The sequence below is a fragment of the Triturus cristatus genome, chromosome 6 (genome assembly GCF_964204655.1).
Source record: "Triturus cristatus chromosome 6, aTriCri1.1, whole genome shotgun sequence".
Classification (NCBI taxonomy): domain Eukaryota; kingdom Metazoa; phylum Chordata; class Amphibia; order Caudata; family Salamandridae; genus Triturus; species Triturus cristatus.
Genome location: NC_140589.1, coordinates 470021213 through 470036714, shown reverse-complemented (window position 1 = coordinate 470036714; position 15502 = coordinate 470021213).

Here is a 15502-nt window from a genome sequence, read left to right as displayed (position 1 = left end):
CCATCGAGCTCTACAAGTTGAAGCCGGATGTCCTTGGTGTGCATCTCCTCCGTATGTTCGAGGAAAGCGCAGCGGCGGGGCGACTGCCCACTATAGTGGCCATACCAAAAGAAGGGAAACCAAGAGATGCCTGCTCCTCGCATCGGCCGATCTCTCTGCTGAACGCAGAGCCGAAAATACTTGCTAAGACTCTTGCAAACAGGCTCCAATCGGTCCGCCCCACGCTGGTCCACCCAGACCAATCCGGCTTCATGCCCCAACGTAACACGGCGCTAAACATCCCGCGCCTGCATGGTGTACAGGGGAGGGTGAGTAGTGCGCGATATAAATTCCATGATTGATTTATTGATTGATCCAGGAAGACGCGGTGGTGGTGTCGCTTGACGCCACCATGGCATTCGACACCCTCGGTGGTGGTCAATGGCAAGGTGTCTGAGGTGTTTGGTTTGGAGAGGGGCACCAGACAGGGATGCCCGCTCTCCCCTCTCCTGTTTGCACTCTCTCTTGAGCCGCTGGCGTCCTGGATCCGGCAAGACAGCTGCCTCACTGGGCTGCGGTGGACGGACGGCTGGGAGGATAAAATCTCGCTTTACGCCGACGATATCCTCCTTTACCTCTCCCAACCACGGAGATCTATAATGGCGGCGATGGATATTTTTGTAAGTTTTGGGAAGAACTCGGGGTTCAGCATCAACTGGGCTAAATCCGTCCTCTATGTCCTCCACGGGGGCCCCCCCAGGCTTCCCGACAGTTGTCCGCTTGCTGTGGCGGAGGAGGGCTTCGATTACCTCGGAGTGTTTGTCACACTAGATAAGACTCTCCGGTTTGAAAAGAATCTCTTGCCGCCGTTGAAACGGCTCCAGCGTGACTCGTGGCAGCGGCTGCCGTTGTCATTGCTGGGCCGGGCGGCCCTCTTTAAAATGATGGCACTTTCTAGATTTCTATATGCTCTCCAAAACTATCCAGATTTGGTGCCTACTTCCTACTTTGCAGCGGTGGAGCCGGCGCAACGGTCCCTCCTGTGGTCGGGCGCACCTAGGATAGCGCTGCGAAAACTCACGCAGGGGATGGTATGACGGGGGGATAGCCCTCCCGGATATCCGCAAGTACTACTGGGCCGCTCACCTCTCGGCAATTAATCAGGGGACATACTGTGACGGGAATGACCCGAGTTACGGGATGGATAGATGGTTGCTCCCGGGGGGGAATTACGAGGTTGCTTTGTACTCCAGACCGGGCAGGCTTCACCTCACAGGGCCGACGAAGCACTCTGTGCAAATATGGCACGCCGCGCACCGTAAATTGGGCTGGTCCAATACGTTGACCCTAGCCACACCCCTGTGGGCATCGGAGAGATTGAGCAGCCTGCGACACACAAAGGGGTTCCGTAGCTGGGACCTTATCGGGATCTCCTGGGTGGGGGACCTTTGGGGGCCGGAGGGGGTCAGATCCTTTGCTTACCTCCAGGGAACTTATGACATGGCGTCTACGGAATATTTTAGATACCTACAGGTCCGACACTCCCTCCGAGCCAACATCCCCCCGGGGACTCGACCCCCGCAGGCCTCCCCGCTTGAGGACAGGTTGCTGGATGGGCACATGCCGGTGCATGCCATTTCGCTCACATACAAAAAACTGGTCAACAACCCCCCTGATCCCCTCGACTCCCTGAAAGAGAAGTGGGTGGCAGATGGACTTGAGATTGGCGACGAGGAGTGGGTCACCGCTCTGGCGTCCCCAAGGGAGGTGGCGATATCGGCTAGGCTCCGACTGGTGCAGCTTAAAATATTGCAAAGAGTATATGTTTCTTGCACCAGGCTACAGGCGATGGGGAGGGGGGGGAGGGGCTGTGCCGGCGGGGATGTGGGGAAGTTGGCTCCTTCTTCCATATCTTGTGGGAATGCCCGGGGGTGCAGCGGTACTGGAGGCGAGTGGTGTCCTGCATGAGTGAGGTGTGGGAGACTGACCTTCGCACAGAGGCTAAGAGGTATCTGCTTAATATTTGGGAACCCACGGACTTGTCCCAACGAGGGAGACTTTGGGTCACGCTTGGGCAAATGGTCGCGAAACAAAATATAGCCCGTCTGTGGGGCGCATCGACTCTGCCAAAATTGGTGGACTGGCAACAAGATATGGACTGGTGCATGCTGCAGGAGAAGTCGGTATATAGGGCACAAGGGTGCCCCAGAAAGTGGGGGGAGGTGTGGTCGCTTTGGAACACCTACAGAGGTGACATAGTTGAGCCTCCGCAGGCTCGCCTGTCTGGCCTGGAGCTCGCGGATGGAACCTAGGCTGCTGTCCGGACTCACGTATATAAGTCTAGTCTCTCTGCTGTCTCTGTATGTTGCTGGTGCTCTGGCGCCCCCGATGATTTGGGTGTATTGATCTGTATTGTGTGACCTTGTTCTGTTTTTCAAAAACAATAAAAAGATTTAAAAAAAAAAAAAAAAAACTGCCAGAGAATGGTCTGTTCTGACATTGCTGGCATTGGCATGTGGTACATTTCACCAAGTGTAATCTGCCCAGGATCCACAAGATCTTTTGTCACGATTGTGACACTTGCTCCTGTGTCCCTGAATGCCCAAGCCTCTACTCCATTTATTAAAGGCTGTTGTCTGTATTTGCCCAGATTACTGGAACTCACAAAGGGGGACATATCCATGCCCCCATCACAGACTAACACAGCCTGAGTTGGAACTCTGACTAGGCCAGAGTCCATCTCAGAACCCAGGGTCAACCCTACGACACCCTTATTCTGAACATTACCACCACCAATTGTAGCTGTACTAGGGCGAACAGTTGCCTTAGGGGCAATGGTGGCTGGAGTAGATTCTTTGGACTTGGTGCAATCACTGCAATCACTGGTCCAGTGAGTTTTCGGTTTACAAATCTTGCACCATGGTTTCTTTTGGCCTTTTCCCTTGTCAGACTGTGAATCCCCACATGAAGAAGATTTTTGGGGGCCTTGTGAAGACTTCTGGTCTTCACCCTTCTCCCCACCCTTATCAGAGTTTTTCGGATCTTGCTTCTTGCTTCTTGGGTTCACCACCTTGGTTCTGTATCTTCTGCCTGGTTCTGACCCACTTGTCTGCCTTCTTTCCCAATTCTTGGGGAGAGGTCAGATCTGAGTCTACCAGGTACTGGTGCAACAGCTGATTCTGACAATTATTAAGGATCTGCTCCCTCATAATCAAATTGTACAATCCTTGATAGTCATGCACTTTACTGCCAAGTAACCAACCTTCCAGAGCCTTAGTAGCACAATCTACAAAGTCTACCCAGTCCTGAGTCTGTGCCTTTTGGGTATCCCTGAACTTTAACCTGTATTGCTCAGTGGTTAGGCCAAACCCATCAATTAAGGCACTCTTCAGACTGTTGTAATCATCTGACTCCTCCTCTCTAACAGTGAGGAGTTTATCTCTACCTTTTTCTGCAAAGGAGAGCCATCAGATTGTTGCCCACTGCTCCTGGAGGACCCTTTGTACTTTACAGGCCCTTTCCAGTGCAGTTATCCATTTGTGTATGTCATCCCCACTCTGGTAGGGAGGGACAATCTTATTCAGGTTTTGTGATGATGTTTAGAACAGAATGTTCAAGTCATGATGCAATGGAGCTATGGTAATTCAATGTTCTAAATTGAACCAGTAATAGTGTAATGCTGGAGGTTGTCACATGAAGATTTATATCAGTAAAGATCCTACTTCTAACTTTGGATTTGGACTTATTTACTACATATTGGCGACGAGCGATCTTGTGCAGGGAACAAGTAAGCAACCTTCATCCCTGGAACGACACTGATTTGGGAATCAGTGCTATTGAAACGAGTTTGGCTGTTTAACACGACTGTAAGTTATTAATGACAAAGACAATTTCTAATTGTTATTGGAATACTACAAGCAACGTTAGTAAGAAGATTTGGTGATAATTGAGGCTTGTGTAAAGCTATTGACATCGAAGAAGAAAGAGGTAAACTGACGTTAATGCAAGATTTTATGCTGTCCTGTTCGTGCATGAACACAATATACGGCGATTGATAACTATACGCAAATTCACTGTCACTAAAGATATATATCTCGATTTGAATAGTTATTGGAGAAATATAGAAAAGCTAACATTCCATATGGCGGTTGATGGTGCTGTCTTGTTCGTATATAATTTTGGGAACAAGTTTGGCGCTTAATGATTACACGCGTATGTACATTTAAATATACTTCAAATCTGAGATGAAGAAAGTGCAGGGAAGTTGCGGAGCAGTGCGATTCAGGCCGTATTTAAAAGTAAACACAGCGAGGAGTTACGGAGTAGCGCGAGTCAAGCCATGTTCGGAAGTAAACACTGCGCATGGTAACAGTGCGCGTGTTTGCCACAACATTGTCGATTGCTACGATACGTGGAACTTTCAAGCTTATTACTTAAAAATTAAATAATTTCAACGTAATCTTACCTTATCTTGGGAACCTCGGGCTAGACGGGGTGAAGGATCGGTGAAATTTGAGGAGAACTTGTTGGAGAGTGCAAGGTTCGTGGAAACAGTAAAAGGACTAACGTGAAGAGCCACGTAGGTTCGTGGAAACAGCAAAAGGACTAACGTGAAGAGTCAAAATAGTCGAGAAACTGAAAAAGGACTTGCGTGCAAGCTGCAAGGTGGAAAGGAAAATAAGGAAAGGAAACTAGAGAAAGGCTATCCAAGAAGTAGTGAAAACAGTTGGACAGAAATTCAAATTGGAGTGGATTCAGTGACTATTATGGTTGGTTGTTTTAGTTAGTTATTTTAATTAATTGTTTTGATTAATTGTTTTAGTTAATTTTTTCAGCCAATTGTTTTAGTTATATTTTGTTTCTGTTAAAATTTGGAAAATGTCTGATGATTCTATGTCAGCTCCACCGAAATTTTTGCCTGTGCCTGGTGAACCCATTATCCCATGGAAAAGATGGAAAAATATATTTTTCACTTATTTATTAGCCATTGGTGGAGATAAGTATGGGCCTGTCAGGAGGCAAGCCATATTATTGCATCATTTAGGCGTAGAAGGGAGGCGGATTTATGATGATTTGCCAGAAATTTCTTTGGGGATGGGGGATGGGCAGCCAGTAAACATTTATGAAATGTCATTGCAGATGCTGGAAAAACACTTCATGCCAAAAATTAATGTTGTGTTTGAAAGACATAAGTTTTTATCCAGAGGACAAAAATCTGATGAGGGCGTTGTGTCTTATGTAGCAGCTCTTCGAGGATTGGCCGTCACGTGTGAATTCCAAACATTGTGTGATTCGTTAATTAGAGATCAAATAATCAGATGCACGAATAATAAGAGGGTTAAAGAAAAATTACTATCAAAGAATCCTACTTTGGAAGAGGCTATCCAAATTGCTAGAAGCATGGAAGATACAGATCATTGGATTAAGGAGATAGATAGAGAAAAAAAAGTTTCAGAGAGTCCGTCAACAGTGATGGGAAAAGAAATAGCAGCTGAAGTAAAAGATATGAAAAAAGAGGTTAAGAAAACAATATATAAGGGGTATGGAAATGTACCAATGAGACCAGTAGAGAGAAGGCCAGTAATCTGCTACAGGTGTGGGTGTCCTGGGCATATAAGTTCAAGCTTTGCATGCGGAGCTAGGAATGCAACGTGCAGGTCTTGTGGAAAAAGGGGTCATTTAGCTAAGGCATGTAGGTCTAAAGGGAGTGTTCCGGCAACAAGTGTGAAAGAAATAGAAAACGAAGAGGAAAATTGTGGAGAGATATTTTTAACGGTTGACGGAATTGAACTTGGTGATTGCCAATTGATGGAGACAGGTGAGAAAGATAATGTAGAAGTGATTTCGAAAGTCAGTAAAAATCCGATGAACTTAAAAATAGAAAGTACAGAGAAACTGGAAAAACCACATTGTGAAATTGCTGTGGGGAATGGTGTTGTGAAATTATTGGTGGATTCAGGGAGTTTATTCACTCTAATTTCAAAAGATACTTTTGAAGGGAACTTAGGTGGAGAAATGTGTGAATTTGCAACTCCTGATGTGAAGGCAGTAGGATACGGGGGTTCTAAAATCAACATTTTGGGAATGCAGTGGACAAGCATTCTTTTTGAAAAGAGAGGAGTGTATGGAAGGGTCTATATCACGGAAGAGGGATCTAATTTGCTTGGGTGGAGACACCAGAAAGATTTGAGCATAATCTTAAATCCTAATGCGCCAGAACCGGTAATGACAGTGGAAAACAATGTTGGGGATGAGTCTCATAAAGGAAATACAAAAGATGATTGGGGTGAAAAAATAATGAATAAGTACTCCAAAGTGTTTGCTGAAAATCTTGGTATGTTGAAGGGTTTCACACACAAGATTGGTTTGAAGAATAATGCAAAACCCGTGGTACATAAAGTAAGGTCTGTACCTTATATGATGAAGGAAGCCTTGCAAAAAGAATTGGAAAAATTATTGCAAGCCAAGATTATTGAACCGATTGAGTCATCAGAGTGGTTATCTCCGATTGTCGTAGCCCCTAAGGAGGGAAATACTATTCATTTGTGTATTGACTTACGAGACCTAAACAAAAACATATGGGTAGACAGGCAAACTTTGCCCAATATTGGAGAAATGTTAAGTATGATGGGTGGGGGTTGTGTTTTCAGTGTTCTGGATATGTCATCAGCGTACCATCAGGTAAATTTACATCCAGATTCACGACATCTGACTTCATTTGTCACACCACTAGGGGCGTTTCGTTATCGGAGGATGCCATTCGGTTTGGCATCAGCTTCTGCAGTTTTTCAGAGGGTGATGCAGAACATATTGAAGGGTTTGGAGAGAGTGATGTGTTTCCAGGACGATATCTTGATAGTGGGGAGGTCACACAAAGAGCATGATGAGATTATGGAGGAGGTTTTACGTAGGGTTGAGAAGTGTGGATTGACGATAAAGAAAGAGAAGTGTCAAGTCAGATTGGGAATGGTTAATTATCTGGGGCATCAAATATCGGCGGAAGGTATAAAACCTAAAAATAGTATTGTGAAAGCAGTTAAAGATGCACCTTCTCCGATCAATAAAGAGCAGTTGAAATCTTTTCTGGGATTGGCGGAATATTGCTCAAAGTTTGTTCCCAATTTTAGTGAGATAGTGGAACCTATGAGACTCTTGTTGAAAAAAGGAGTTGTTTTTGATTGGAACTTGGATTTTGAAAGAGCATTTGGAAGTTTGAAGTCTTATCTCGCAGGTGCACCAGCGTTGGGGCATTTTGATTATAAAAAAAGAACTATTTTGGTTAGTGATGCGAGTAATGTGGGGATTGGAGCTGTATTGTTACAGGTGTCTGATGGGGAAGAGAAGATTATAGGCTTTGCTTCCAGGAGATTGCAAGGTGCGGAGAGGAGTTATTCCACAATTGAGAAAGAAGCGCTTGCCTGTTGTTGGGCTATAGCGCAATATAGGTATTATCTGTGGGGTATACCTTTTGTACTTAAGACAGACCACAAACCTTTAATTCACCTATTCAAGGGTGGTCGGGGTTTAGATGGTAGTGTGACTCCCCGAATTTCTAGGTGGTTGACATCAGTATTGGATTACAATTTTATTGTAGAGTATGTGCGGGGAAACAGGAATGTGTTGGCTGATTGTCTGTCCAGGATGCCAGTGGAAGGAGATTCTAGTATTGTAGATGTGGAGGAATTGGTTGTAGAGGTAGATGGTGAATTTGCCATAAGCCAAGATGAATGGAAGGAAGCGGTGGAAAAAGATGAGGAATATAAAGGATTAAGAGAAGCCATCATGAATTGCTGGGGTGAGTCTGATGTGTTGCATAAGTACAAACAATATTTACAAGTCAAAGATGAATTGAGTCTGCAAGGTGATAGGATTTTGCGTAGGAGCAGGATTATTCCGCCAAATGTGTTGAGACTTAAGATACTAAAAATTGTACATGAGGGACATCTTGGAAGGAGTTTGACCAAGCGGAGATTGAGAGAGTCGTTTTGGTGGCCAGGAATGGACAAGGATGTGGAAAGCTTGGTGAAAGAATGCTATGTGTGCAGTAATAGTGACAAGATGAAGATTACTAGGAATCCTCCTTTGAAGTGCATGGAGCATCCAATGAAACCATGGGAAAAAGTAGGGTTAGATATTTTAGGCCCGGTTGATAAATTGGGTGGTAATAACCGATACTTGGTGGTGTTGGTAGATTACCATAGTAAATGGTTCACGTGTAAATCCATGACTGATGTGACTTCAAGGAATGTAATAATATTTTTGAAGGAAGTTTTTTTTGAAGAAGGGGTGTTAAAGATGCTTCTGACTGACAATGGTGTTCAGTTGGTTTCAGCGGAAATGGAGAACTATTTGAGAAATGTAGGAGTCTGCCATGAAAAGGTTGCTTTGTTCCATCCACAGGCAAATGGGTTGGTGGAGAGAGTAAATCAAATGATTATGGATAATATTCAACTTTCATTGGCAAATGGATTGTCTTGGAAAGATGAGTTGCGGAGAATGATGTGGGGTCATAGGATTACTCCTCACACAGTGACAGGAGTTTCTCCTTTTGTCGCATTAAGGGGGAGGGAGCCTGGAACGAAAGAATCCCCAATGTGGTTGCAAGATAAAAAACAGGTTTGGATTGACAGAGAAGGGATGAGGTTAAGGGTGCAAGAAAGTCAAAAGCGAAATAAAATGGAGTATGATCAAAGGAAGGCAGTTAAGGAATTGGTCTTTAACAAAGGTGACTGGGTGGTGGTAAAGAAGTTTGGATTTATAAAGAAAGGTGAAAGCAAATTTTCTCAACCATGTAAAATAATATCGGTGGAAGGTTCTGTGGCTCTTCTTGAGGATGGGAAGAAAAGGAGTGTGGGGGATTTATGTAAAGTATCCCATTTATGAAATCTTATGAAGGGGATTTATGTAAAGTATCTCATTTATGAAATCTTAGGAAGATGGTTTTGTTATAGTATTTCAAATGTTAGCAAAGGAAAATATGTATGTTCATTTGTAGATTGCATTGTTTAATTGTATATAGGGGGGAGATATGTGATGATGTTTAGAACAGAATGTTCAAGTCATGATGCAATGGAGCTATGGTAATTCAATGTTCTAAATTGAACCAGTAATAGTGTAATGCTGGAGGTTGTCACATGAAGATTTATAACAGTAAAGATCCTACATCTAACTTTGGATTTAGACTTATTTAGGGCTACCTGCTTTCTTCTGATTTCAAGCTGAGCTTCCTAATACTTAAGCAGTCTCTCCCTTCTCTTCTGATTGGTTTCCCTCCTATGAGAGGAGATTGAGGTCCCTATAGATGGGTTAGAATTGTTAGACTCCACTGAGGGAGATCTTGACCTTCTTGGCCCACCACCAACTCTCCTAGGAGGGACACAGAGAGGTCCATTTTGGTCCTCTCCATCACTGTCTAGGGGAATTGGATTTTCCAGGTCCAGATCATTGTAATCTGCCTGGCCAGCCTCAGAGGTCAGGTCATGGGGAGTTACACCCCTAGGCCTTTCCTCAGGTGCTGTCCCACCCACTCTGCCTAACCCTTCAGATCCTAAAGATCTGCTAAGGTCATCCAGCCTGAGTACCTCTATGAGATGCTGGGTGGTTGGACTTTTGCCTGTCTTCAGTTTCCTAGTTGTACATAACACTCTCAGTTCCATTAATGGGAGTCTGTCATACTGGGAATCTTGAAGGCCATTGGCTTCTGGCAAGGACCTACTGGTTCCTGGCCTTGAAGACATTACTAGTATGGTGTGGTGTATTGCACTACCTACTCTAGTGTGGCCTACTAAACTCTCTTGAGTTGTAGAAAGGGTGTGCTATCCCTTAACACACAATTATAAGTTCAGTAGAACTTACTGTATTCTAAAGCTTGTATTATATATACCTAGGGTACCTTTAGTGTTTTTCAGTTAGTTACTCAATTGAGATAATCTGGTAAAACAATAGCAAGCTGGAATCCCACACGCTGCACACCAATGGGAGAAGTTGGCCTGATATATGCTGTCCACTAGTTATAGTGGGCACCTTGTATCAGTCCAAACAACCCCTTATTGGTTATAGGTTAAAGACAACCTTTATTGAAAGTGGTAGCTGTGGAGAGCAGCCTTCAGGCTGAGTCTTGAAGGAATGTAAAGCAGCTTGTTTTACCAGTCTATAATCATTTGAGTCACTAAATGAAAGCTATCCACACCAGGTATGTATATAACATATATGTATTTATTACTAAACACACCCTCCTAGTCTCTTTATGCGACTAGAGGTCAAAACACCTAACTTACACTTCAATCATCACAGTAAAATAGCACAAATACATGTCAGGCCCTAGGGGCAAGCCAAAAAATATACTAAAATAGTGGTAGAAGAACGATGAAATAACTAGACACAAGGCCTAGAGCCTGTAGAATCACTGGGACCCCAAGGAACCACACAAGGTAGTGACACAGGGGACCCACGGGGCCGTGTGCAGTGTGTGAACACAGCCGCGAACTCCCGTTAGCTTCTATGGGGAAAGTCGCGGTTAGGTTTTTAAAGATTAGGGACACTTAGAAATGAGTCAGGACCAAACCCTTTGGGACTTAGGAAGGTCTAGGGCTAGCACCCATGGGAGCACCAGAGTACTCGTGTTACCTCACCCAGGGAAGCCGGGTGCATAGGTGTCTTTTGGTGTCGGGTCGCGTCGTCGATTTCAATGGGAGCTGGCGAAGAAGTGCTGCTGCCGTGAAGATGCGAAGTGTCCGAAGAGATCCAAGCCTGGATCGAAGATGAGAAGAACCTTAAAGCAGAGGGGACAGAGTCTGGGTCACTTGCCAGTGACCAGGAAGGCGATGAGCAGATGCCCACCAATATTGGGTGATTTCAGGTGAAGGAGGTGAAGCTTGACTCTTCAGCCACGAGGACCAGGAGGCATCGAGGACAACCAGGAGCTGGATTCGAGCTGTCCCACAAAGGATGTCGAGAGCTGCAGTGTCGGTACCTGGATTGGACACAACCAACCTTGGTAATAGCAACCCACGCAGAAAAAAGAAAGATGCTTCAGTGCAGACCAGCAATGTCTGGGGGAGTCACCACTTGGTTGGGAGTCAGGGCACGTCTGGAGCAACTAGGAAAGCCCAAGGAAATGCAAAGTTACCTCTTCAGGGATCCACCAGTCAACGGACCAGGGAAAGCGAAGGGACCTCAAGACAAAACACAAAATGGCGGCCCACGGGTCACTCGGAATGACCAGGCCAACAATCTTTGGTGGATTCAGTGCTCAAGGTGGGGGCTACAAGTCAGCCCAAGCACGACTTCAAGAGACGTCGAGAAGTCAATGCACTTGCAGAAGTGCACGGTGACAAGGAGTTCCACTTCCACGCTACTCACAAGTGCTGCGGGTCTCAGCTTTGCTGGGGACTTGGGTCGGCCTCTGAGATGTCTGGAAATTCTCTTCCAGGGCTGTAAATACTTTGGAGTCTGGTGGGAGCTTTGATGATGCAGATGGGTAAATTGCTTTGCTGGTGCCTCCGAAGCAGGGGAGTCACTCCTTGACCCCAAGGGAGATTTCTTCAGTCATCTGGTCTTGAGCAGAGCGTCGAAGGTCCAGGATTCAGCTTCAGAGTTTCGTCCCGGGTAATCTAAAGTCCTATGGACTGGGGTCCCATACTTATACTGAGGTAGGGGGTTGGACATACTCTGGGGACCCAACTATGGGAGGGTTTGGAAAGAGGGGTGGCTACACCCATTTCCTTTGTCCAGTTTCATGCCAGAGCAGGGGCTGGAAGCCCCTGAAGCGGTTTGAGCTGGAGTATGCACAGGGACACCAAATGTGCCCCCAGTGCAGGACTTCAAAGCACTCAGAGAGTGCTCCCACCCAGCCCCAATACACATAAGCCTGTCTGGGAGGTGGTTACACCTCCCTTTGACAGGAAACAAATTGTCCAGGCCTCCCCTGCCGGAGTTTCGGTCAGCAGCAGGAGGCCAGACCCGTGTCTGTGGCTGCAGCATCCATTTTGAGATGCCAGGGCTCTATTAGGTTTCTACCGGGTATACCAGTGCTGTCATGTCTCCCCCTCTAGAAGGGTGGGATCATACTCCCACACCAGTTACTGGTGTGGGGGTATGATTCCAAGGTGTTTGACACCAATCACAACATGTTTCCGTGCAGCCAGTCCTAAGTTAGTATTTACCGTTGGTTATAATGCACTTAAGAGTATATGGTCAGGCTGCACTACAAACCGCATCAGAGAAGGGTCTCCTAATGCTGCAGAGGGGCCCTGCTCATGCAGGGGCATCCTCTCACATAAGAACCAAGCGCTCTGCCTTCAGTATTGATAAGGCTTGCCATAGGAGATACTTATAGGTTTATATGTGTGTATATATATAGTGCTATAGGTAACCTATATCACAGTAAGTGGTGCATGCACCACCTCACCCAGGCTGCAGTAGCAGACCTGTAGTGTCATTTTGGGTGGCTTTCCAGGGGTGGCATAATATATGCTTCAGCCCCTGGTAGGCCTCTGGGGTACCTATGCCCTGGGTACATAGTATACCATATACTAGGGACTTATAAGGGCACCTCAGATCCAATCTGAACTGTACCTAAAGTACATGGAATCATTTTAGAGAGGAAGCAGCTAGGCTGGGGCCCTGATTAGCAGGGTCCCGGTCAGACTAATGTCGAAAAACAGTGAAACACCAGCAAAAAGTGGGGGTAAACATGTGAAGCAGATCCTACTCTCCTACACAACCCCCCCCCTCCCCCAAACGCAGGGACATTAAACTAACCTTGACCAGTTGAGTCTTCATGTTCTAAGTGGAAATATCTGGAGAGTCCATCTGCATTGGCATGGTTACTCCCAGGTCTATGTTCCACTGTATAGTCCATCTCCTGTAGGGAAATGGACCACCTGAGCAATTTGGGATTTTCACCCCTCATCTGTTTTAGCAATAAGAGGGGCTTATGGTCTGTCTGAACAATGAAGTGAGTACCAAATAAGTATGGCCTCAACTTCTTCAGAGCCCAAACCACAGCAAAGGCCTCCCTCTCAATGGCTGACCAACGTTTCTCTCTGGGGGTCAACCTTCTGCTTATGAAAGCTGCTGGTTGATCCTGACCTTCATCATTCAACTGTGACAGTACAGCCCCTACCCCCAACTCAGATGCATCTGTTTGGACAATGAACTTTTTGGAGTAGTCAGGACTTTGCAGAATGGGAGCAGTGCACATGGCCTGCTTCAGGTCATCAAATGCCTTTTGACAGCTAGCTGTCCACTGAACCTTTTTGGGCATTTTCTTAGAGGTTAAGTCATCCAGGGGTGTCACTATTGATCCATACCCCTTGACAAATCTTCTATAGTACCCAGTCAGGCCTAAGAAAGCTCTCACCTGTGTCTGGGTAGTGGGAGCAAACCAGTCCATTATGGTCTGGATTGTGCTCTGCAATGGTTGAACATGGCCTCCACCTACAAGGTGGCCCAGGTACACAACCTGACTCTGCCCTATCTGGCATTTAGTAGCCTTGATAGTTAGGCCTGCTTTTTGCAGGGCCTCCAAAACATTCCTCAGGTGGACCAGGTGATCCTCCCAGGTGGAGCTAAAGACAGGAATATCATCTAGATATGCTGCACTATAGTCTTCCAGGCCTGTAAGGACTTGATTCACCAGCCTTTGGAAAGTGGCAGGTGCATTCTTCAAACCAAAGGGCATTACCGCAAATTGATAGCGCCCACTAGGGGTAGGAAATGCTTTCTTTGGCTTTGCATCATCAGCTAATCTGATCTGCCAGTAGCCAGCTGTCAGGTCAAATGTGCTTAGAAACTTGGCGGAGGCCAAAGTATCTAATAGCTCACCTGCCCTGGGGATGGGATGGGCATCAGTCCTAGTGACTGCATTGAGACCCCTGTAGTCTACACAAAACCTCATTTCTCTCTTTCCATCTGTGGTGTGAAGTTTAGGTACCAGGACTACTGGACTAGCCCAAGGGCTAACTGAGGGTTCAATAACTCCCAAATCCAACAACTTTTGGACTTCTGTGCTTATACAGTCCCTGACATGGTCAGGTTGCCTGTAGATCTTATTCTCTACAGGCAGACTGTCCCCAGTGTCCACTTCATGAGTGCACCAGGTAGTCTGACTTGGAGTCAGAGAAAACATATGTCTGAACTGGCTGAGACGTTTTCTGCAGTCAGTTTGCTGCTGGGCAGTAAGGCTGTCTGACAAGGTTACACCATCAACTGACCTATCATCAGGGTTCTGAGAAAGCTGGTCAGGGAGTGGGTCACTCTCTTCCTCCTGTCCTTCATCAGTAGCCATGAGCAAGCCCATGTCTGCACTGTCAACATATGGTTTTAGTCTGTTGACATGAAGTACCCTGTGGTGACTCCTAGGGGTTCCAAGTTCTACCAAGTAGGTAACCTCCCCTTTCTGCTCAACAATTATATGGGGGCAACTCCATTTGTTCTGGAGGGATGCTGGGGCCGCAGGCTCCAACACCCACACTTTCTGTCCTGGCTGGTAGACAGTCAGTACAGCCTTTTGGTCATGCCAGGCTTTTTGTAATTCCTGGCTAGCCTCAAGGTTTTTGGTTGCCTTTTTCATATACTCAGCCATCCTGGAGCGGAGACCAAGTACATAGTCCACTATGTCCTGTTTGGGGGCTTGAGAGGTAACTCCCATCCTTCCTTAACCAGACACAATGGACCCCTGACAGGGTAACCAAACAAAAGTTCAAAAGGGCTGTAGCAAACCCCCTTTTGAGGCACCTCCCTGTATGCTAATAAAAGGCAGGGCAAGAGTATGTCCCATCTTCGCCTAAGCTTTTCTGGGAGTCCTTTAATCATGCCCTTTAAGGTTTTGTTGAACCTTTCAACTAAACCATTGCATTGTGGGTGATAGGGTGTGGTTAACTTGTAGTTCACTCCACACTCCTTCCGCATAGCAGTCAAGTAACTAGACATGAAGTTTCTATCCCTGTCAGATACTACCTCCTTAGGAAAGCCTACTCTTGAGAATACACCCAAGAGATCTCTTGCCACCACAGGTGCTGTGGTGGTCCTTAGGGGAATTGCTTCTGGGTACCTGGTAGCATGGTCCACCACAACCAGTATAAACATGTGTCCAGATGCTGTTTGAGGATCCATGGAACCAACAATGTTAATCCCTACCCTCTCAAAGGGAACCCCCACCACTGGTAGTGGTATCAGGGGGGCCTTTGTGGTTCCACCTGCCTTGCCACTCGCTTGGCAGGTCACACAGGAGCGACAAAACTCCTGAGTGTCTTCAGACATGTGGGTTACAACAAACAAATGATGGACGGAATGCTGACAATGCAGACATTCTCCCCCAGTCAAGAGATCTGGGTTAAATCCATCGTTCTTTTGCCCACTACGCCACCCCAGTTCAGACATGGCCATATGCAAATCAGTCTTGACCCTGTGCCTCATGGGAACAGTCCAGCCCGAACTGCCAAGCCATGTCTTCCCTGGACCGGAATCAAGCATCCTAGGACCGGTTTCTGGCTATCAGCCGTCATCAGCCAGGATAGCT